Source organism: Lagopus muta, chromosome 1, assembly GCF_023343835.1.
Source record: "Lagopus muta isolate bLagMut1 chromosome 1, bLagMut1 primary, whole genome shotgun sequence".
In the NCBI taxonomy this organism is placed as follows: domain Eukaryota; kingdom Metazoa; phylum Chordata; class Aves; order Galliformes; family Phasianidae; genus Lagopus; species Lagopus muta.
This window is the reverse complement of record NC_064433.1, coordinates 79,681,650-79,703,752: the sequence shown is the minus strand read 5'-3', so window position 1 is coordinate 79,703,752 and position 22,103 is coordinate 79,681,650. Positions and strand designations below refer to the sequence as shown.

At 41.2% G+C, this 22,103-nt stretch overlaps 1 protein-coding gene across 2 annotated transcripts in view; it reads left to right on the top strand.

The window, feature by feature from the left end:
- The window catches only part of GTF2E1 (general transcription factor IIE subunit 1), a 50,786-nt gene that overhangs the window by 16,200 nt on the left and 12,483 nt on the right, over positions 1-22,103 (top strand). The window lies entirely within an intron of this gene.

The following is a 22,103-nucleotide window of genomic DNA, read 5'->3' as shown; positions in this document are numbered from 1 at the left end:
ACTGTGGCAGGTGTCCTGATAAAATGCCTGGTATCTGGCAGTAATGCCATCTCCATACATGCCAAACATGTACTTCTTGCACTTGCAGTCCACGTGTGTCCTGCCAGCTCACAAAATCTGCTTCTTTTCATTTGCAAGAATGAGCACTGTTTATCTCCCAGCTCGATTAGCCTTGATTCTTAACTGTGGTGTTGAGGTTACCAACAGCAATCTCAACTTATAAACAATACTGAGTTATATTTTCATTGGAAGTTGCTGGTTCCTTCTGAATTTGCTGGAAGTTCAGCATTAGTTGATGAAATCTAGTTTGTTGTCAAATAGCATAAATTTTATAGTTTATTCCAAAATTGGGAGGGGGGTGGGGGGAGTCATCTTTTGTCATTATGCAGCTGCTCATAAATACCAATTTCTCACTGCAATTTTCAGTCTGGCTTTAAACATAGTGGTGATTCAATATGGCTCTCAGTAGTGACTCCAGGTGAATATCCTGCAGCATACTGGCTTTTACTTTGGAGAACTTTGTCTTGATGCACACAGTGCTTATAGTTGGCTATTGAAAGTAACTGCCCTTCTCTCTACGTCATCCATCACAGCTGTAAGGTTGAAATTGAACCTAAAGCACAAAACTGTGTTCAGAGTTTTCATACAGACACTTATTTGCTCTCTGGAACTGTCAAAGGTGGTTCAGTGTCTTCTTTTCTCTTGTCCTTTTCTAGATTATCGGTTTTCCCCATTCTAATTAGAATGCTTTTTAATTAAATGATGTTCCCAGGCTCTCTAAAAAGGTGTAGAGGAAGAAGTCTTCTGTTAGTGATGTTTACTGTTAAGGTCTCAGCAGTTGACAGAAATAGTTAATATTTGAGGGGGAAAATTCAGTGTAGCCATATTGGCTATGCAGATAAGAGAATTAATGCTGGAGGTTCAAGCTTTATCATCACCTGAAGGTATCAGAAGCTGTTTTGCTTGAAAAATGTGAGATTTGGGAAGGAGGAAAGAAAAAAATGACAGAGCTTAGGGGGTGATAAGTGCAAGACCGTATGCATTTTAGAAGATAATCAAACCATACTCCGTTCAGTGGTGCACTGAACGTGCTCTTCAGGGTGAGTAACAAGAGGCATGAAACCTGTTTGGTGAAGATTTGCATTTCAGAAGGGTTGGCAAGTCTTTTAATTCCCTCCACCAGGGATGGCCAGGAAAGGCATTTCATCAGAGCGCAGCATCCTTTCTTCAGTGATTAAAGGAGATCTCGGATGCGGAAGGAAATGGGCAGCTGCCTTGGCAGAACAGGAGAAAGCTCAATAATACAAAATAGCTCTAATAAAGCTGATCTGAGATCACGTAATGGAAGAATTTTTCCCTCTTTGCAGTCCTCCAAAGCTGTTTTATGGTTTTATTCTTAGCTTCCTGCTTGTTCCTAAGGAATTAAATGTGTCTAATATATTTCTTGGTTGTGCTTGCATGTGGGGCTAAGGCAGAGCATCTTTCTTCTATTACCTTTGCTGTTGGTCTGAACCTGTGTGACCCAGTTTGCTGAGTTCAGACTGAGACAAGTCCTCTGAATGCAATTCTGTTGACAAGAAGATAACTACTTTGCTGCAAGACTGAGTATGAACTCTTGTGTCTGTATTTATGGGAATACATATTTGAATATCATAGTTTTGTGTTGTAAAGGGATGATTAGCAACTTCTTCCAAATGCAGTGAATTATATTGAGAAGAGAGACCTGCTTTTACATTTCCATAATAATTGCACTCAGCTGGTGAAACTGATTCAAAAGGTGTTTGCTTGTCAGCCCTCAGGCCTAAGCAGCAGCACGGCCGCTACTGCAGTGAGTTGAGGACAAGGTTATAGCCTGACCGTAAAAGACAATGGCTTAGGTGATTTGTGATGCTTCACCGCTGAAATGGAGAGATGGCTGTCTGAATGGTTCTCCCTGCTTTGTGAACACCCTCTTACGAATCAATGACACTTCTTCTTGGGAATGGATTACATCAATTTTAAAAAGATCCCTATTCTGATATGAGAAGTCAGCAGAAGTTCTGTTTAAATTGTCTGGTACGTATGTAAATACTAACCTAAAATCTTACAAATATTGCAGGGAAGCTTTAAAACAAAAAAGGAGGAGAGAAAGGAAGCTATGTTCACGTGCTGTATTTGATGCTGTATATAAGCTAACAATTTTGGAAGAGTTTGAGCTGGTTCTGTGTTTGGCTTGATTCTTTCAGGAGCTTCAAAGTATTTAACTTGAGGAAGTCTATTACACAGTGTTGTAACTGAACATCAGATGATGTTCAGCACAGGAACGTTTCTGCTGAGGAGTGTTCGGCAGCAACCTGTCCTTCTCATTAGTTAAAGGTCTCTTGCTGCAGGTAAGTGACTTAGTGGTTCATCTGAATCTGCCTGCAGCTGAAAGAAGATAGCAGATAGGAACTTTCAAGGGATGCTGCTTTCAAGGGAGGATAAAAGCTAGTCCATTCCACAGCAGTTTAATATTAACCTCCAAAATGAAATCCTGATCATGTCAATCTGTAATACATCTGGTTGTTGCAGTGTTAAGGATTTGCTGCCTTATTGACAAGACTGTCCCTGGAGTAGACTGTCATCAGCATGAGCAACTTTGGTTGTGAAACCAGAGAAGATGTGGGCTGAGACTGAAGACCCGTGTTCACATCAGTATGCAAATGGGGATTTAGGGATCCTCCTAAATGTTCCTGGGGGTGACTGTGCTATAGATACCACAGTAGAAGCTTGCAGGTTGATACAGTGGCCATGAGCTCCAGAGATCACCCTTCTACCACGTATTTTCTTGTCTTTTTGACTTAGGGTTTCCACCTTCTCTCTGAAAGGGAAATATAATCACCTTCTCTTCACACTTGCTTGATTTCTCTGATTAAATCAACAGCTTTACAAGCAGAATTTTTGCTACTGAGTTATTTTTGCTGGTTTCCAATTTTGTGCAACTTGGAAGCCTCTAGATCCCACACAAATACAACTCATGCCTTAGAAATACCAACGAGCTAATCTTCAGCACTGTTGTAAAAATTTCATCTTTGTGCTTCTATATTTAATAGAGAATGAAGTGTTAGTGGTACCAAGTGTGAGTATGTACTTAAGGAGATGGAAAGCAAAAGGAATTAACATGAGAGGCCTTCTATTTGAAACTCCCTGTGAGAGCTGAGAGATTTGCAATTAATGTCAGTGTGTTTGTTTATAATCAATTTGGGAAGGAGCATTAAGACTGTGCAAACTTCTCAATGTGGAAAGACAGGAATATCAGTGTTAGAAATGCCTGAGAATTCCTTTAACTAGCAGGTTTCATCTTTTCAGATTGCTGCTTGAATCTTACTTAATATGTGATACAATTTCAAATATGCATTTGCTGATTTTTTTTTTTTTTAAGACTATATAAAACAGTTTTCTTTAATGTAATGCCATTGTTTGCATGCAGATATGAAATGCAATTTCTCATTGTCGAAACACTGATTTTTTTTTTTTTTTTTTTTTTTTCAACTTGCGATGACTCTTCATTTAAGAACTACTGTCAGCTGTGAGGCAAAATCCTTCAATTCATTTTTGTTATATGCTTTTCCTTTTCAGGTTATAGCAGTTAAAGCTTAGAATTGTTATCTTACTCAGAAGTTCTCTTGTTAGAGAATGTCACTATGGCACAGTCTTGAGCATGGGCACTCACTTTGATCTTGTCTATGTAGATCCGTGTAAGCGTTCCAACATTGCAGTGTCTGAAGAATCAAGTTATGACACCATTTTCATCCCTATTCTGCCAATCTAAAGGTGTTTTTGTAAGGTTTGTGGTGAGTTTTCTTAGGCAGTATAGAAGGAGAAAATGCTGTTATGGGTGAGTAATATAAAGGCTGTTATGCTTTGGACTTCAGTAAGTGTCATTTTTTGGACTTCTGACAATATCTGTAGTTTGTAAAGACTTTTGCATTCTAAGACTTGCAGACTTCCAAATCTGTCTCATTAGAACACTGCATATGCATATCCTGTTCTACTTTCAAAATCTTTAATAGAAAGTATGAAATAGAAGTGAGCCAAGATAGACTCTTGAAATGTCCTCTCAGGTTCATAGAAAACAGTGATTTAGTCTAAAAATGCTGTTCTTCACCAGTTAGACAATCATTTAATTTTTAGTTGATCTGGATCATATTTCCTCAGTTCTTTAATGAGAATACAAAACAGTTGAACATCTTTGCTTATCCCAGTTGAAATACTTTGCTTTCTATTTTTCCTCTTATCCTCTAGCACATCCAAAACTTAAGATTGAGCTCCCTCTTTTTCGCTAATAACTCATAATCATGCTGTGTTCCCTCTATACCAGTAGATTCTCTTCTGTGCTTTGGCCTCCAACTTGCATGTCCCACTGTTGCTGTCGCCACTGTTGAACCACACCACCCACTTCCTCACTGTGCTCACATCCACTGTTTGCTCTCTGTAAGTGTTCAGCAAGTGTCAGTGAATGTCAGTGGGTGCTGTCTTTTCCACATGGAGGAATTCAGTTTCACACCTTTGCTTCGTACGCACTTCCATGTTAAGATGCCATTCTGTCAGACTGCCCCTCTGCTGCCATCTGTCACACAGCAACAACATGTAGTAGAATATTGATGGAAAGGTTCAACCTTTACTGCCATACCACCACCAAAATCCACCTCTGACTTTGTGGACCAATATGATGGCATAGGAGGCATTACTTTTGGAGCAGCCTTTGTATATTAGTTCAGTAGTACATGTATGAAGTTTCAAAATTACATTGGTGACTATTGAAAAAAAAAAAAATTACTGATGGAGTGAGCAATCATAAAAGCTCAGAGACCAATCTAGCATATTCCTGTAGCTTCAGATCTGCTTCCTTCCTTTCCTGTGGCAACTTCTCATCTCTTGTCCGGTGTCAGGATCTCGAGCAGGGGGAATACAAAGCAGTATCATTTTCTTATTAAAGGTTTAAATCAGACTCTGTTTGAAAGGCAGTGTTTTGGCATCTTTGGAAGACTCATATGGTTTTTAATAAAGTACTCTGATCTTTTGCTGACTACTTTTGTCTAAGAACTGAAACTTTCTTCTTCCACTGCAGTCACTTTGTCTGGCTTTCGCTGTCCCTGACGTAAATCCTGTACAAGTACTTGAATGCTTTGTTGTGAAATAGAGGGATGCTTCTCTTGCACCTCTGATCTGTATTGTCGTGTTTTTGTGATGTGCATCAGGCAGACAATGAATGCATTAAGTGGGAATGGTTGTTACAACTTTTAAGTGATGAATTAGCTGGAATTAGTCCTTGGAGCATACAAAAGTGGATGCCACTAACTTTGTAGTGCTATTCTTCATCTTGTGCCCAAGGAGAATTGGAAGTATTCTGGGTTGGGATTGCAGCAACAAGTGATTGCTTTTGTGCCTGCTTCCAGTTAAAAGCTCCACTTTTCATAGCGCAGTGAGTGACTGGTGCAGGTGCCAGCAGAGCGAGGTTATGTGGTTTGGGGTTTTGTTTGTGTTTTAATTCTCTGTTTGCCTCATTTAGTTGTAGCTCTAAGGCAAAACATCCCTTGGTCCCTGTGTGATCACATGGAACCAGAACAAATTGCTGCATTCCCCAGATTGTTGTGAACGAGGCAAAATTAATTTGAAAATATGTAGAGAAGTTAAAGTTTTGTTTTTTAAAAAACAAAAAGCTGATGCAAAGTGTAGAGAGGATCTTGGGCTGTGTAAGTGGGGAGGGACGCTTCATCTGAGTGGGAAGATACATTTTTGGTCCTTGTCCTGTAAGAAGGGAGTGTATTTAATAGGAGAATAGTGAAGTGTTCAGGTTCTGTACTATTATTAGATTTTAAAAAAAAATGTATACATTGTAGGAGGCAAGGCAGAGCAGAGAGGAGAACTTACCAATAAGGAGCTCGAAGACATTCAGTTACTTCAGTTATGGGCATGTAAGATCTAAACAGAACAGTGCTGGAGCTTTCTGGCTTTGAAAAGAATAGTGGATACTCAACCAGCAGGAAATCAGAAATGGTAGGGGTACAACTGCAATTTTATTTCTTCTGTGAACACGCATCTAACACATGCAAATGCCATTTCTTCTCAAGATGTCCAGTATATTGTGGTTTTCTAAAAATGACTTTACTCTTGTGTACTGTATTAGACAGTGAATTCTTGCACTGAACTACTGTGGTGGCATTCACACTACAGCTCAGCTATGCTGTGCCCCCTCTTCATCATAGGGAGGGAGAAAAAATGATGAAAAGAAAGCGCAGAGGTTGAAATAAGAATAGAGACATCACTCTCCAATTGTTATCACTGGCAGATAGACGCAGCTCAGGGGAAAATAATGTAATTTATTGCCTATTGCTAACAGGGGAATGAGGCTACAGTCAGTCCATAATGCTTTTTCTCTGCCACTCCATGGTCACCTTGTGCCCCTTCACTTCCATGTGAACACCCTCCCAGGGAATGCTGTCCTTCCTGAACTGATTCTGTGTGGGCTTCCCACAGGCTGCAGCTCTCCAAGCACTGCTCCAGCATGGCTTCATACTATGAGCTTCATCCTCCAGGAACTGTTCCACATGAATCCCCACAGGTGGCAGCTCCCCTAGACCAGCAGGGGAGCTCTCTATGGCCACATCCTCCTTCAGACCACATCCACTGCTACACCATGGGCTCCTCTGTGGCTGTGCATGGAGATCTGCTTCATGTGGTGTCCCATGGGCTGCAGGGAACGGCTTGCTCTATCATGGGCTCTCCTCAGGCTCCAGCTTCTTTCAGGCTACAGCCACCTGCAGTAGGCAGTGGGAGCTGGCTTTTATCTGACACAGGGCAGCTGTGTGACTGCTCACAGAAGCCTCCCTGTACCAAAATCTTGCCACATAAGCCTAATACACCTATTTACATGAATAATATTAAAATGTGCTGGTATTTATTAGCAGCAAAATTAAAGAAAAAGAACAATTGTGTCCGTGTTATTCTCTGAGGGTAATAACTGACTGTTACAATGAGAGTTTATGAAGTAACGCCTCCTATGTAATTATACATATCCATCCAACTTGTGTGATGCATTCCCAATGCTGGATATAATTTGGTGATGAAGCTCAGAAGCGACTGAGTTGAGACTGTCAGAGTCATCCTCAGAGAAAGCTGGATGTCTAGACATATCATCATTTTCTTCCTCAAGTCATAGTTTGAAGCTGTAAAACCTCTCATCTGTCTCTACTGCAGACTATCAGTTGTAGGATGGCACTGTTTGTTAGTTAATGCTGCTAAAATAAGAACAAAAGGCAGCTTAAGAAAGTAATGCAGCCAACATTTCTTCTGCTTTAAAGACTTTGGAAGGAAGCTAACGTTAATAAGTACTGGTTTGGTTTTAAAATACAATTGCAGGACCTGAGATATTCCAATAACACAACTGAATAAATGAGAATTTCCTCTTGAACACGGGCACTGATGCTGGGCAAGATACTTGATTCTCCTAATCAGGCATTTGCAGACTAGGCATGCACAGCTTGTTACCAAGGCTTTCTTAGTAACTTTGTGACAGAGGCACTTTCAAGTGCAGCATGGCTGTACCAAGGCAGACATTTGATCTAGTCTGAAGAGGTCAGTGGCAGAGCTTCTTTCTTATTGCTGCCAGTAGAGGAAGCCCTGCTGTTGAGTGAAGTAACTTATATGATCATGCCTGCCTTTTAAATGTCTTATGTTCAGTAAGAAGAATCCTTCCCAGCTGCCATAAGTACCAGATGAATACAAAGCCTGCCAATTTTGTTCTGAGACTCTGGAGGACCTATTAAAATGGCACATGTTAGATTCAAGCTCACATATGGTCTGATGTAGTTAAACTTCTCTTTTGTATGGAACAGTTCAAGAGATGGGGAACTGCTGCGCAGAGATGATATTTGAGTTTTATTAAGAAAAAGCTACATTCATTGAAAAGAAAAAACCACACACAACATATAGTATATAAAATAATTAAAATAATGACCTAATACTTTATCAGTGACTGGCATAAAACTCTTCTGCACTTTATTTTGGCTTCTTAAAAAAGCCTGTTGCAAACTGAGAGCCCAAGTGTCTTGGCTCAGATTTTGGACAATGTTTTCAGCTTTATATCAGATTACCTTTAGGTGATCCTTTTGGTCACTTTCTACATCTGTAAATTTTTGCCTTCACCCCTAAAATGTTTTTTTTATTATTTTTTTAATTAGTGGTCAGTTCATCAAATTCCACCTGAATTAAGCTCTTTTCCACTCCACTTTCCAATCAGCAAGTCCACTCTATCTACCGAAGTGAAAATACATGACTTATTGCATAGCTCCTAAGTAAAACACACTAGAAACAGCAGAAGAGAATAGGGTGGACAAGAGTTGCTCGTGGGAATCAACCTACAATTCTCTGCTCTTCTCCTTTTAGCCTGCATGTGTTGAAAACTGGAGAAACAGGATAAAGGCATCGTGAGATGTTTGGTGCTGAGTCATGTGCGAAATACCGTGTTAAAGTCAAAAGCATTGCTGTGACTTTAAGTTAAACAGGTTAGCAGATGGTCTGTATCAGTCATGTGTAATGTGCTAGTTCATGTGCTTGCTATGATTCCAGAAAGGAAGGTACTCAGCCTTGGTGAGGTATTGACTGAAATGTCATTTGTTGGAGCCAACAAGAAAGGAAGGGAGAAAAGGTAATATTCTGTCCCTTGGGATGCTGAGAACTCCAAGCTGTGTAGCATCAGATGGACTTCCCACTGGACAGGGTGCAGTGTTGCATGTGTGGAGAGTCTCACCAGTATTATGGCCTACAGAATTCTTACGGGATTTTCTTGGAAGAAAACAACTTTAGTAATCATTTCAGCTTTCTTTCGGACTGAAAGAAAGTTTGCATGTGAGCATGCAGTTTTGGTGTAAGGTATTAAGGCAGGGACACAGGCTATGCTTGCTCAGGGTAGTTGGCATATCTGCACTGACTCGTGCACCATCTGAAAGGTTCAGATATTCTGACACTGTGCATGCTGTTGCATACTGAACAGTGTCCTTTCTGGACGCTGTTTTGATGCTGCTGTTGTGTTGGTTTCCATACGGAGTGCAGGGCTCCAGAGGTGGTGGGCAATTTGATACCCTTCAAATAGCAGAAACTAGGCTGTCTGGCTTTCACCACAAGCACAGTGGGAAAACAGGCTAAAACTGGAATCCTGGGGATTAAAAGATAGAGCAGATAGCTTAAAAATACTGAGAAGACATCGATTTGTGAACCAGAACGATGATACAGAATCAACATTTTTCCAAGGGAAGTTATTGTTAACAGTTATTTATCTAAAAGCCGCCAGCAGTGAGAGAGAAGTTCTGTTTGAATTTTTCTTACTAGGTTGTCAATTTTATGTCTGTTGTGGCTTTTAAAATGTTATGTTTGTTTCTAGTTTGAAAAATAGGGACAAAGTAGGGAAGGAGCAGTTAGTAAAATATATAACTCAATTTTAGTATGTGTTTGGAACTGCTTTCAGTTAGAAAGAAGGGCTAGCAGAAGTAGCCCATGATGTTCCAAAGCAGGATGTAACCATGTAACATGTAACCACCAAGGCTAGCAATATTCCAGGGCTCCTTATCCTCAGTCTGTCTTAATATCCTAACCTACATTTTCTTACAGAAATTGAAGAACAGTTTGTCACCATTTTTGTTGCTAAAGCATACGAAATATCCTAAACTTGCTTTTCACGACCTTCATAAAACTGAACAAGTCTGTCTTTGCCATTCTTTTTTTTCCTAATGAAGCATATGTGTTAAATTGTCATATTGTTCCTTTGGAATCATTACAGTATCTGAAGCTGCAGTCTTTTTATCACCACAGGTGGTCATAGGGCAGAATGGAGCAGTGTAACATACCACTGTCTCATGCTTTGCATGACATACTTATTAATATACACAGCAACTAGATTTTCTTTTACTGTTTGCAGCACCACACACTTGATTCATGTTCATTTTGTCCTTCATTTTAAGCCTGAGATTTTTGCAGCGTGTTGCCTTGACAGTTACCCTTTCTGCTCACTCTCCTTTTTAAAACCTAAGGACAGTACCTTCTACCTGTCTCTACTGAATTTCATAATGTGGATTGCAGACATTTCTTCATTTGGTTTAGCAGCACTGCCTCTCTAAGCATGTGTACCCCCCTCTGCCCTTGTTTTGTTCTCAGAATTTATGTCACTAGAAAACATGAGGACCTGGGCAGACCTTCAGTAGGACTATCTCCACTGAAACTGACTACTAATACTTACTTGTTGAGAATAGTTTTTAGTGTGCATCTTTCTTATTATCAATTCATTTTCAGTATTTTTGCCTGGTTCGTCTCAGAGCTGGCCCTAGTTTGAGCCTGAAGGTGGACTAGAGACCTGCTGAGATCCCTTCATCCTGAGCCACTCTATGATCCCAGTCTTTCTCGCATCCCTCTTAGCTTTTCTTTTTGCCCTTTGCGATCGTCACTGGAATTTTGACAGTTCTTGCTCATATCACAGGGAGTGCTTTCAGCAGTTCCTCATTTTCTGTGTGGTAGTGCTGACACTACATCAAAAATATATGGCTCGTTTTACCAACTGCACAAAACCCTAGACTCCACCTGATTTGTTTTTAAGTCTGTATGACAACATGACATCAGTTTCCAAATGTGTTGTCTCCCTGTGGTTTGCTGGTGGCATCAGCACTTCTCAGCAGTGACACAGCTCCAGTGAGACTGTGATTGTCACCTCCTGGGCTGCACTGCTGTACTTGAAAGTAGGTGTGAAGGCAGCGAGCTGTCCTGCAGTCTCAAAACAACTTACTGCCTTACAGCTTCACAGGTTTGATCTTGCATTCTGCACAGGCCTCAATAAATGCAAGAATCTGTATGCTCGTCATACATATACATCACCCCTCCCTGCTTCTGTGGACTGTTCATCAAACCTAAGAAGCAACTGAAGAACGGTGGGGCTTTTTGGGCTGTCGACTGGAGGGGATCAGGCATTGCCTGCCCCTGGGGAGAAGCAGCAGTTTTTCCTTCCTCTAATCCTGCCTTTACCAACGTGGTTTCCATTCATCACGGCGCTCAGTGGCACAGGGCAGGATGCTCCCCCCCGCTCCCATGTCGCCTCTTCATAGCACATCACTTCCAGGGGAAGTGGCACTGGAGGGGGTGATGGCTGCTTGGAAATGTATCTGTGAGCAGATGGCGAGGCAGATTATTGTTCATCCTAGGGCGATGATGATGATGATGTGCCAGCTAGCTGCTGGTTGTCCATCAGAATTAATCAGGAGATTCTGTGGCACGTGATCAGCAAAGCCACTGCTCCCTCCTGGGAAAAGGGAAGGAAGAAGAGAGAAGCAGCTCTGTAAAGCCAGTTATCAGAGATGAACATATTTCCAAAGACAGGAGAAGCTTCCTGTGGAGAGGAGGCTATTTAAGAAAAACGGGAATGTTTTTAGTGTTTTGTTTTTAATATGTTCTCGTGCTCTTTTATGTTTCTGCTCTACGCCTAGCTCCTAAAAAGCAACGGTAAATTTGATCGCTTTCTTCTTGCCTTTATCTCGCTGGAATTGTAGAACACCTGAAATAAAAATGCATAGAGGTTTATAAAACCTTTATGAATGCTGGCTGCATGTATAGCATGAAACATTACTCATGCATGTGCCTGGTTTGGGTTTTCGCTCTGTGTCAGAGGAAAGGACTTGAGACTTACTGTGCTGGAAACACTTCACAAACATGAATTTCTTGTATACTCACAATAAAAACTAGGCAAAAGCTGAGTCAACCCTCTGAGCTGAAAGACAGTATCAGAGGTACAATTCAGAAGTTTCCACGCTTTGCTGATTTGAAGGGTAGTTTACCCTTCGAAGTGGTGTGTTTCTTTTTTTTTTTCTTTTCTTTTTACTGTTTGACTAAACTGGTTAACAAAGTGCTGAAACAGTTAGCAGATGTGGATTATGTTTAATCAAAGTAAGAAATAAAATAGGAATTCCATTTTTGGGTATTGTTTCTGTAATGGGAGACAACAATAAATTGAGATTGCTTAGATAAGCTGTCAGTCTATCTTACTAACTCAGTAAAATTTGTTAAACTTTTTACTCAGCTTCTGTTGTCCAGTCATGGCACATCCTTTTAATGTACAAGAACTCTGACCTCCAAGGATATGTTTTGCTGGAGTGTGATTTATGAAGAACTTATGTCTCTGAAGATGTTTCAGGTGGTACATTAAATACTTTATTACTTAGAGCTGTCAGACATGTACCATCTACCTTAGTACTGCGTTTTCAACAGGCATGCATTGTGAGATGAAGAAGGTGGGATGGAATTGATTTTCTTAACCACTTCTCTTTCCCTTTACGCTTTCTTTTTAAATGATGGCATAGTTTTAGGCCATTAAAAAGGTACTTCCTGTGTCCAATAATCTGAGGTCTCTGTCTGCTCTGTGACAGCAAACAGAAAACAAGGCAAAGGCAATTTAAGCTTTTTTGGCTCTTGTTTTACAGGTGGTCAAATTTGAGACATTGGCCGTAAGAGGAAATTTACTTGAAACAGAAATGAGATAGAATGATATCAAGAGAGGTAGTCCCTCTGGACTCTCAGGATTTGCAGATGTCAGGGAGGCTTTTTATTGCTTTGTCTGGCATTACTATAAGCTTCATCAGTACGTCTCCTTAACAGCTCCATGAGTGATATGGCAGATGACCAGCAGGTTATTCAAGACAGCAGTAATCCGTAGGTCAGAAAAATTTATAAAACACTCCTGATGCCAGTAAGTCCTTTTTCCTTGCTTATGTTACAGATGATAAGAGTTGAAAATAAATTACTGACTTGTTTCTGGTTAGATATAGGTCAGGCTGAACTGGTAAATCAGTCTTGCAGGCTTTGTTTCTGATAAATTCTAACTCTATCTTTGCAGGACGATTCTTGGTATTTTGCATCTCTAGCACCTTTTTTTCTCCTAGTTGTCTTTTAATAACAGATGCAATCTCAGCAATTAGTGTATTTCTGTGTCTCTGCCCTTCCAAATGTTTTTTTCTTTTCTTTCTTTTTTAAATTATTCTTGGTATGCAGGTTGCTGGAGTGAGACAGGCTCAGAGAAAGTTGTATACTCAGAGATGCTCTATAACTCCTAAATATTTTGCTGCTGGTAAGAAGACTGTTACACATCTTCTGCAATGAGAAGTTTCCTGTTTTTTTTCATGAGCATTACGTGCTTTTACCATGAAACATGTGATAAGAGATTGCAGTGCAGTAGGGAAGAATTGCAGAAATGCCAATTTTTAACATGTGCATTTGCCACTTACTGCTATCACACTGGACTATCACTTTAGTTCTTTTCATTTACATGTGGTTCTCACTGCATGAGTTAGAAGAAAAAGGGATGGGTCAGGTAGGAGAGTTTCCCCGTGGTGCTTTCAGTGCTGTTCCCTGTTGCTGCGATGACATAGCAAGTGAAAGGCAGGCAGGCACTGAGTGCACCATCTTTGGAGGCAGCTTTCCATCTCATTGCTTTGGACTTCCCTTTCCACCCTTCTGCTGGTTCGGGCAGTGGCTCTGAGCACAGGGTTTTGTGCAGCAGGTAGGGTCCTGCTCAGCTATAATTCTTTTCTGGCCACTGGGTGCAGATTTGGGTGTTGTGTTAGTCATGGCCAGTTTTGACATGGAATGGGGAAAAGATGGTAAAAAGAGTAAAGGAAAAAGCACACTTTCTCCATTAAGGGTTTTTTTTAAAGACATTTCACTAAGAATTAAAAAGAACTTGACAGGCATGGCTGTATGGAAGAGTAGTTAAAGGAACGAAAAAGATTACATTGGTACTACAGTTTTCTTGATTGCAAGTCACAAATGAGGTTTCACGTGATAAAATGTAACATATTAATAATACTTTGCAATGCAGCAGAGCCAATAGGGTGTTCAGGCAAAGTGTGTCTGTACACGTCAGAAGGGAATTGGTCAACTTTTGTACAACTGAGAATACAAGGCAGTTGATGAGAAAATGCTAATCTGCATCCTTTTTATTGCCAGCAAAATGTGAATCCCCAAAAGTCAATTGGAGAGCAATACCTGTTCTTATTACATGCTATTGTATAGCTTGGCAGTGCTGGGGCACCCTTCAAAAACTGCAGGCTGGGAGCATGGTCTGTTGCACCAGTAAACAGCAGATTTGGTGAGTGCTGTCTGTTCCAGACCTTCAGAGAGGAAGGTAGGAGGACAGTGTCTGCTCTGATGATATGCTGCCTTTGTTCTGAAGTAACCAGCATCTGAAAAACCCGCTTTGTTCCATGTCAAGGGCTTCCAGAGCCTCTCAAAAAACAAAGGGAAAGCAGGCTGAAGAGCAGTGTGTCCTCTCTGCTGGCCCATCTTGCAATGCCATTGAATAGCGCTGGAAAGAACACGGCGTTGCTTCCTCCTCCTCGCTGTTGCCAGCTGCTGCCACCAGGCTCCCAAGACCTGCTTCTGCTTGAGGCCCTAGTATGGAAACCCACGCTTCTGGCAATGGCTTCTTGGCCTTTCAAACACTGCCTTGGGAGGAGGGTTTAAGCACTTCCTTCTTGGTCTTTGTTATTGAAGAGATTCCTGATGGGTATGTGAGCAGATTTGCATGAAATAAAAAGCCTCAGATTCCCTTGTGTAACCTTCTTTTTAACTGGAGTTTATTCTAATGAGAAGAAAATGACATTTTAGACTTTTTTTATTAATCTCCATTGTTCTCCATTGGTGGCCATAGTAGCCTTGTGGATTGGAAACTCAGACAGTAGGGAATGTTCCTTGGTACGCATAAACTCTGAAGGGAATCTGAAAGTAAAGGTTTTCAGGTGTTGGCATTTCTGAGCCATCAACTATTGAGAAAGATGTCTGTTTTGATGACAAGTAGCATAGCAGGTGTGTCAGAGCTGTAAATCCCTGTTCTCAGGAAATCTCTTGTATGTTTCTAAAGGGATTTGGGAGTTACAGTAAACATAGAGGAACAGATCTCTCAGAAAATCAGAAGTTGTTTGTTAAGCTGTTGTGGTTTAACAAACTGATCTCAGGCATGGGAAGTATTTCATGTTTACTTGAAACAGAGGAGTAGGAGTGTGGGTGGGTCTTAAATGGATCTCAGTATGTTCCTCTTCTTTGATTTCCCTGCCCCTAAGTGCTTGGGATTCTCAAGGATGAGAAATGCTGTCCTTACGTATTCTAAGGTGTTGCCAAGGGTGTCTTATCTCAGCAGTTCCTATTTTTGTTAACAGCAGGGTTCGTTTTGTGCCAAGGAGGTCCAGAACAAGTGCTGGACACTATTTTTGGCCATCTGTACTAACACTGTAGCAGCACCATTTTTCTAAGTTATTCCAGTGATAATGTGACTGCCTGAGTAAAACTCACTCTGCAGCTGAACAGAGACCTTCTGTTTTCAGGACTGGCAGTTCCTCAGTTTTTATACGTTTACATACTGCTCTCAGTTTTTATGCATTTACACACTGAACATATGCACCAACTAAGTGCAGTTTTAATCTGACTGCAGTCAGACACTAGTTAATGGCAATTACAAAATAGATGTATTTCACCGTTTGCTAATAGTGCTGTGTTAGAGAGTATGCCTGTATCTCTTTTTCAAGTAGCCATTTTCTTGTATTTTAAACAAATTGTTTTGATTGTTCTTTGAATGTTGGAGAATTGCAGTTTTGAGCCCTCTTGAGCATGTTTCTGGCAGTATTACCTCATCTAATTCAGAAATAGTGCTGCTGCGTAAGTGCCCTTAAATGCTGTGTCTGCCACATCTATATTATAATAATAGAAGCTTTGAAAAGAAACTGATTGACACTAACCCCAAATGAAATGTTTACTCTCTGTCTAATACCTGGTGGGCAATTAAGTGCTCTGAATCTATATCAAAAAAGAAAAATGTTTAAGAAATATTATTCAGGCTCAAAATCAGGAACTCAAAAAGTCAGAGCTGTACCATGGCATGCATGTATTACGAAATGTTGTTGATTGTATGATTAAATACTGGGTTTTGCCCTCAATGAATTCACAAAATCAACCTTTTTTGGAGGCTGATTTAGTATGTTTTACAGCAGAAGTATATAAGACTGCTTCCCAAACCTGTTGTACCTGTGGGTTAGACAGCGAATGCAGCCCTGAGGAGCTAGATCTCATGTTCCTGCCTCTGCTGTGGGTTCTTGTATCATGTTGAGCAGACCAGTGAAAAAGCATTTGCAGCTGAATGATCCTGGCTCATCACTTACTTCGCAGACAGCTGCCTTGAAATCTTATGGTCTGATGCTGGGAAGGATTGATCTCATAAATGTTTCAGTGGCAGAGCTGGATGTTTTGTTCCAGAATTTGGGTTCCCTAAACAGTGACTTTTCCTACATGTGGTCCAGTGTTTGTACCCTGAGGAGCTCTAAAAACAGCGTGTGCTCTGATCTTAGCAGGGTGCCCAGACGGGACTAAAGTAAAACCGTACACTTTCTGTGTTACGTTTCAAGACAGAGTACTGCAGTCAGCCTTGGGCTCTGGCATGTCCTCAAGAGCCTGAGATCCAGTGGGCCATGAAACCTCTCTTAGAAAGATGAGATGTGGCACTGCGTTTTATGTAACACACTGTGCTCTTAATTGGCTTTTTTTAATGCATTTATAGAAACGCTGAGTTACTTGCAGGGAGAATAATATTGCCGTGGTGTTCAGGAGACAGGTTTATTTGGTGGGTTTTTCTGTCCTTTGCCTTAAGCAGAAGTCAAATATGAATGCAGATGGGCCTATGTGTCTCCACTATGGGGAGAAAAGAGATGGGGAGAAAGAAGGCTAGATGGTACAGTTGGCAGGAAATTCATCTTTCCTGGGGACAGACGTGTTTCCCTCTCAGGCACACTGAGTTGCTTTCTCACTGAGATGCTAGGGATGGATTCATGAAGGCTGAGTAGTCCCTTTAGCTGGAAGAGTCACTAAAGATCAGCACATCCTGAAGTCTAATCTGCATTATCATTAATCCAGTCAACCGCCAACTGTTTTAACAATTAGCTCTGTTACTAGCTTTGATCATTAAAGTCATTAAACCTCTCTTTGCCTCAGTTTAACCCCCTCAGGTTCCTGTTGCTAGTAAGTGACTGTCCTTATAAGCTAACATGGAGCGTGTTGTGGTAAGTAATGATCCAGGTCTGTGTAGCCACTCGACCTACTATTCCTGTCAGTAATGATTCAGGGGAGAAGTGCCTTTAGGTGCTGTCCTAAATAGTCCTCTAAATCCTGAAAATCAGTGAGAAACAAAAGGAACTTAATTATAATTTGTACTGACAGCTCTGCCTATTACTTAGACTGCAAAGTATTTCCATTAAATTAGTTTGGATTGTTTATGGAGGGAAAATACAAGAATTGCTCTGTTTTTCTTTCCTATTTAAAAATATATATTCTGTGCAAAGCTTGTCAAATGCTTCCTTTATGCTGAGCTCTTCCATTCTATGCATCCACCTAAGTTTAAACTGCTTAGGAAAAGCTCATCAAAATCAGTTTGGCTGTTTTGAAGAATGGGCTGAGAAAGCGGAATAAGAGATGGGGAAAGGTAGCTTCCTTTGTCTGTGTTGTAATGTTCTAAATGGCAAGTTCTGCTATGAAGAGATCTTTTGTCTCTAGCTTGTCTGGCATCTTTCTGGATCCCTGTTGGTAGGAATCTAGGAACTCCTGTCTTTTCCTCAGTCCTTTAATAGTCTCTTTTTCACATCAAATGAAGCACTTGGAGTTAGAAAGTGCTGAAATTCATGTTCCTTGTGCATCCTGTGACATTTTCTCTTCCACAGATTTTTTTATTTTCCATACTGTGAAAGATGAGCTGTGTGCATGTAATGGACTTTATGTCTGTTTTACTGCAGAAGAACTAAAAGCTTGTGAGAGTCAGGGAAATAGTGCAAGAAAATGGCAGCAGCAGTCACAGGAACGTGATCTGATGATCCTTCAGACCAGCTATGTTTCTGTGTTGTTTCAGACTGGTTGTTTTTATGTAAACTTCTCTAAGGCTGTCAGGAACTGTTTTGCCTAGCCAGTTGTGATGCCCAGTTCTAGAGCCTGGATGATGATGGATTAAATAACTGCATGCTTATTGCTCAAACAAGATTCAGAGCAGCAAGTTTCAGTATCTAAAGGGGAGCGGAGCTACAGGAAGGAAGGGGACAGACTCTTTAACAGGGTCTGTGGTGATAAAACAAGTAGAAATGGCTTCAAGCTCAGAGAGGGTAGATTTAGGTTGGATATAAGGAAAAAGTCTTTTACAGTGAGGGTGGTGAGGCGCTGAAACAGGTTACCTAGTGTTGTGGTTGACAGCCCTGCCTTGAGACTTTAGAGGTGAGGCTGGATAAGGCCCTGGAGTTGGTCTAGAGGCCACTCAGAGGTTCCATCCAACTCTAAGTGTTCTATGTTTCTATGAGTCTATGATCTCTTAGGTATCTCAAACCAAGCACTGCTCCAGTCAGCAGACAGTGCTGAAATTCTGCTATCTGTGCCTGTGATCACCCCCCATGTAGTGGTAATAATGCTAAAAGAAGGTCATAGCAGACTTTGAAATAAATTACCTTAATGTTTTGTGCTTGTTGTCAAGAATAAACAGTTGGGTGAGATGAATGCTGGAGTAATAAAAATGTGTTGAATGACCACAGCTTAGAGTACAGCATGATGCACCTAACATCTTTTGTAACCATCTGTAAACATGGAGCTCATCAACTGGAAACTGCAAAGGCAGAAGAAAGGTCTGGGAGCATTGCTAGAGCTTGTGATAATTGAAACAGCTCCTCCATGATCTTAAAAGGTCTCAGTGGCCACTGAAGAAGAACTAATGCCATTGGGATTTTGGGATATCTCATCTGGAGAGTTACATATACTTCAGCTTTTTCTGTATAGCAGAAGGATGAGAGCAAACTGGACAAAGTGTGTTATGAGACAGATAGCATGGCCAAAGGGATGGGTGGCCAATTTTATTAGGGGGAGGTGAATGCATGGCTTGTTTAGACTTGCAAAATGAAGATGAAGGGAATTAGTAGGACAGCAGTTTGTAAATATATCTGAAGGATTAGCAACCAGATGGAAGCTAGCTGAGGTGAGGTGCATTTTTTGGCACAACAGTACATAGGTTTGAAATGAATGGGAGTAAACTGAGGTTGTATCAGAATAGTGTGAGTTTGAGGCAGCATCCCAAAGAGTAGAGTGGAAGAAAAACCCCTTTGGCTGGATATGAGCTTGATCCTTCTAGGTACTGGAACAGGCTGCCTTGGGAGGCTGTGGGTGCCTTATCCATGGAGGTGTTCCTGGGACCCTGCCTGTAGCAGGGGGCTGGAACTGGATGGGCTTTAAGGTCCCTTCCAACCCAAACAATTCAGTGTTTGTATAGAAGGCCTTGGGCAGATTCATTTCAGTTAAATGTGTAAATATGTGATGAACCAAGCTAACATAATGGAAGCAGTGTTAACTCTGATGTCTCCTATCTGTGCTAGCTCCTCTTGCACCATCGCTGCATTTTTGCACACAGTAGAATTACAGCAGACATAGCACACATGCTTTGGGCATTGTGCGTGTAATGCATGTGGGAGGTTGACCTTTTCCTTCTCTCAAGTGAATTGAAGTCATTGGGAATTGTCTGTAAATATGCTGGCCCTATACTTCAGGGCTTGAGCTGCTTTAATCACAGTGTGCTTCAGGGAGCCAGATGACCAGTGTATCTGTCCTTGAGAATGTGGGAGCAGATGAGATCTTTCACGTGGCTGGTTTTTAACATGCTTTTATGTGTGTACCTGAACAGGATATATGTGCTCTCTGTTGGTATTTCCAAGATGCAAGAAAGCTCCAGGTTATCTACATGCCCTGCCTTGTGCAATGTCTTTGAATGGAAAGCCATCAGTTCTGGCTATACTGAAGGAAGAAATATGTCATCAGAGTGGGAACATTGCCATTCTCAAGCTTTGGATGGCCTTCACTTCACGTTTGTCATATGCAATACATGTTTGTAAGGAGCATGTGTCACTGCTGATGTGATGTGCCATGTCATAAAAGCTCTGCTGACATTTTGTGACCTCTTAATGTCTAACAGAAGAGGTTTGCAAGATATAAATGCCATCTGCCATGGGAAACCAACTTCTCAGTTCTCTAATCACATACGCCTCTTCTGAAATGCTACATCACCACAAAAAAAATCAGCATATTAATGGAGGAAGCCTGTCATTTCACTCGTTCTCAGATTCTTTACATAATTCATCTATTAATTTTATTTTCTGCTTATGACAAACCCTGAAGGGTGGAAGTTGCAGAAAAACCATGATAGCTTCAGGAGTTCCGTTTCATTAGATCTCTACTTATTGTCTGATTCTTTGGTGCTGTGAATTGGAACCGTTTTCCCTATGATTTTTATCTCTTGCGTATACTCGCTATGGGATTCACAGATGGACATGTTTTCACAGCACGAGCTGTCTCAGGAACGTGCAACAGGACCTTGTGGCTGAAGTTAGGGAGTAGGTTGTAAAAAGTAGAGAGTTTTCCTCGTCTTTGTTCACTTAGACTGTTATGGCAACTGAGATGTGCTCGTTATTTTAAACTGATTTAACTTGTGCCAGTTTTTCACACTGATAGCCTCAGATGTGGGATAAGGAGACCAAACTTTGGCTTCAATCGTTGCCGGGCTGATATCTTGTATAGTTGTTCTGCTTTTGAAATTTTGAAAGCAGTGGCAATTTTTGTAGGATGAAAAAGTAAGCAGTGTTTTGTGCCTTGATAGGAGAAGAGAACGTTTTATCCACCTACCCTTTACATTGCTTACTGCTGGTGTCAGGTGTTAAAGCTTTTCCATGTAGGTAGGACAAACTTTATAAGCTTTTGCAGGAAGTTTGCACATGTGACAGGCCCCATATACAGCACAATTCACAATTGGGTTAATTTACGAGTAACAATGAGCAATACATATTTTAGACAGTGCTAAGGTACAGAACTGCATTTCTACAGACTGGTGAAAGGGTACTGATTCTGCTTCCTGTCCTGAAGTGTTTTTATGTGTTTTCCAAGAGCTGCAGAAGCACGGTCTAGCCCTCACAGCCAAATGGGCCTGTTTTAATCACTCTGCTACAGGTGGGGAGGGAGATATGCTGAAAAATTAGGTGATAAGACCAACAAATGTGTGAATGCAGAAACGCAAGGTGCCAGAAGTCCTGGTTTGCACACTTATCTTATCATGCTCCAGTACCATATGCCAGCCCCCTCCATCCAACTGTGTTTGTACTTACCATCAATGATATAGCAGGCTCCAATACTGATCCTGACACTTACTTCTGGACATAGACATAGCCAGAGGAGAGCCATGAAGATGATCAGAAGGCTGCAGCAACTCTCCTATGAAGAAAGGCTGAGAGTGTTCAGCTTGTTTAGCTTGGAGGAGAAGGCTCCAGGGAGACCTCATTGTGGCCTTCCAGTACTTGAAGGGAGCTTACAAGCAGGACGGGGCCAACTTTTTATATGAATGTGTTAGTGACAGGACAAGGAGGAATAGCTTTAAACTAAGGGAAAGGAGATTTAAGTTAGACATTAGGAAGGAATTCTTTACTCAGAGGGCGGTGAGGCACTGGCACAGGCTATTTACACAAGCCATGGATGCCCCATCCCTGGAGCTGTTCAGGGCCAGGTTGGATGGGGCTCTGGGCAGTCTGGTCTGATGGGTGACAACCCTGACTGTGGAGGCAGGGTTGGAATTGGATGGGCTTTAAGACTCCCTTCCAACCTAAGCCATTCTATGATTTTATGATTTCCCTGGTACAACTTATCCTCAGGCTTCCTGTTAGTGAAAAAGAGACTTTTTTCTTTCGTTATCAGGATACTGAGAGATGATCCTATATATTTTTAGGTGCCACGGAAAGGGTAAGTGAAAAATCACACAAGAAATCCAAAAGTCTCAGAGCATGCTGTCATATGTAAGTAAGTTTTGGGGAGGCAACAGGATTTGCTATTGTACAGAGTTTCAAGGCTAAGTCATTGTGCTGCACTGCTGCCCTCATAGCGAGCCATATGGCACAGTCCTACTGTGCAAGTACTTCCCTAAGGTTCCTGCTCACAGATGGAGCAACGGAACCAAAAGGCCTGCTGTGCAGGAGTTCAGTCAGGTTTTGTAACTGCATTGCCAGGCA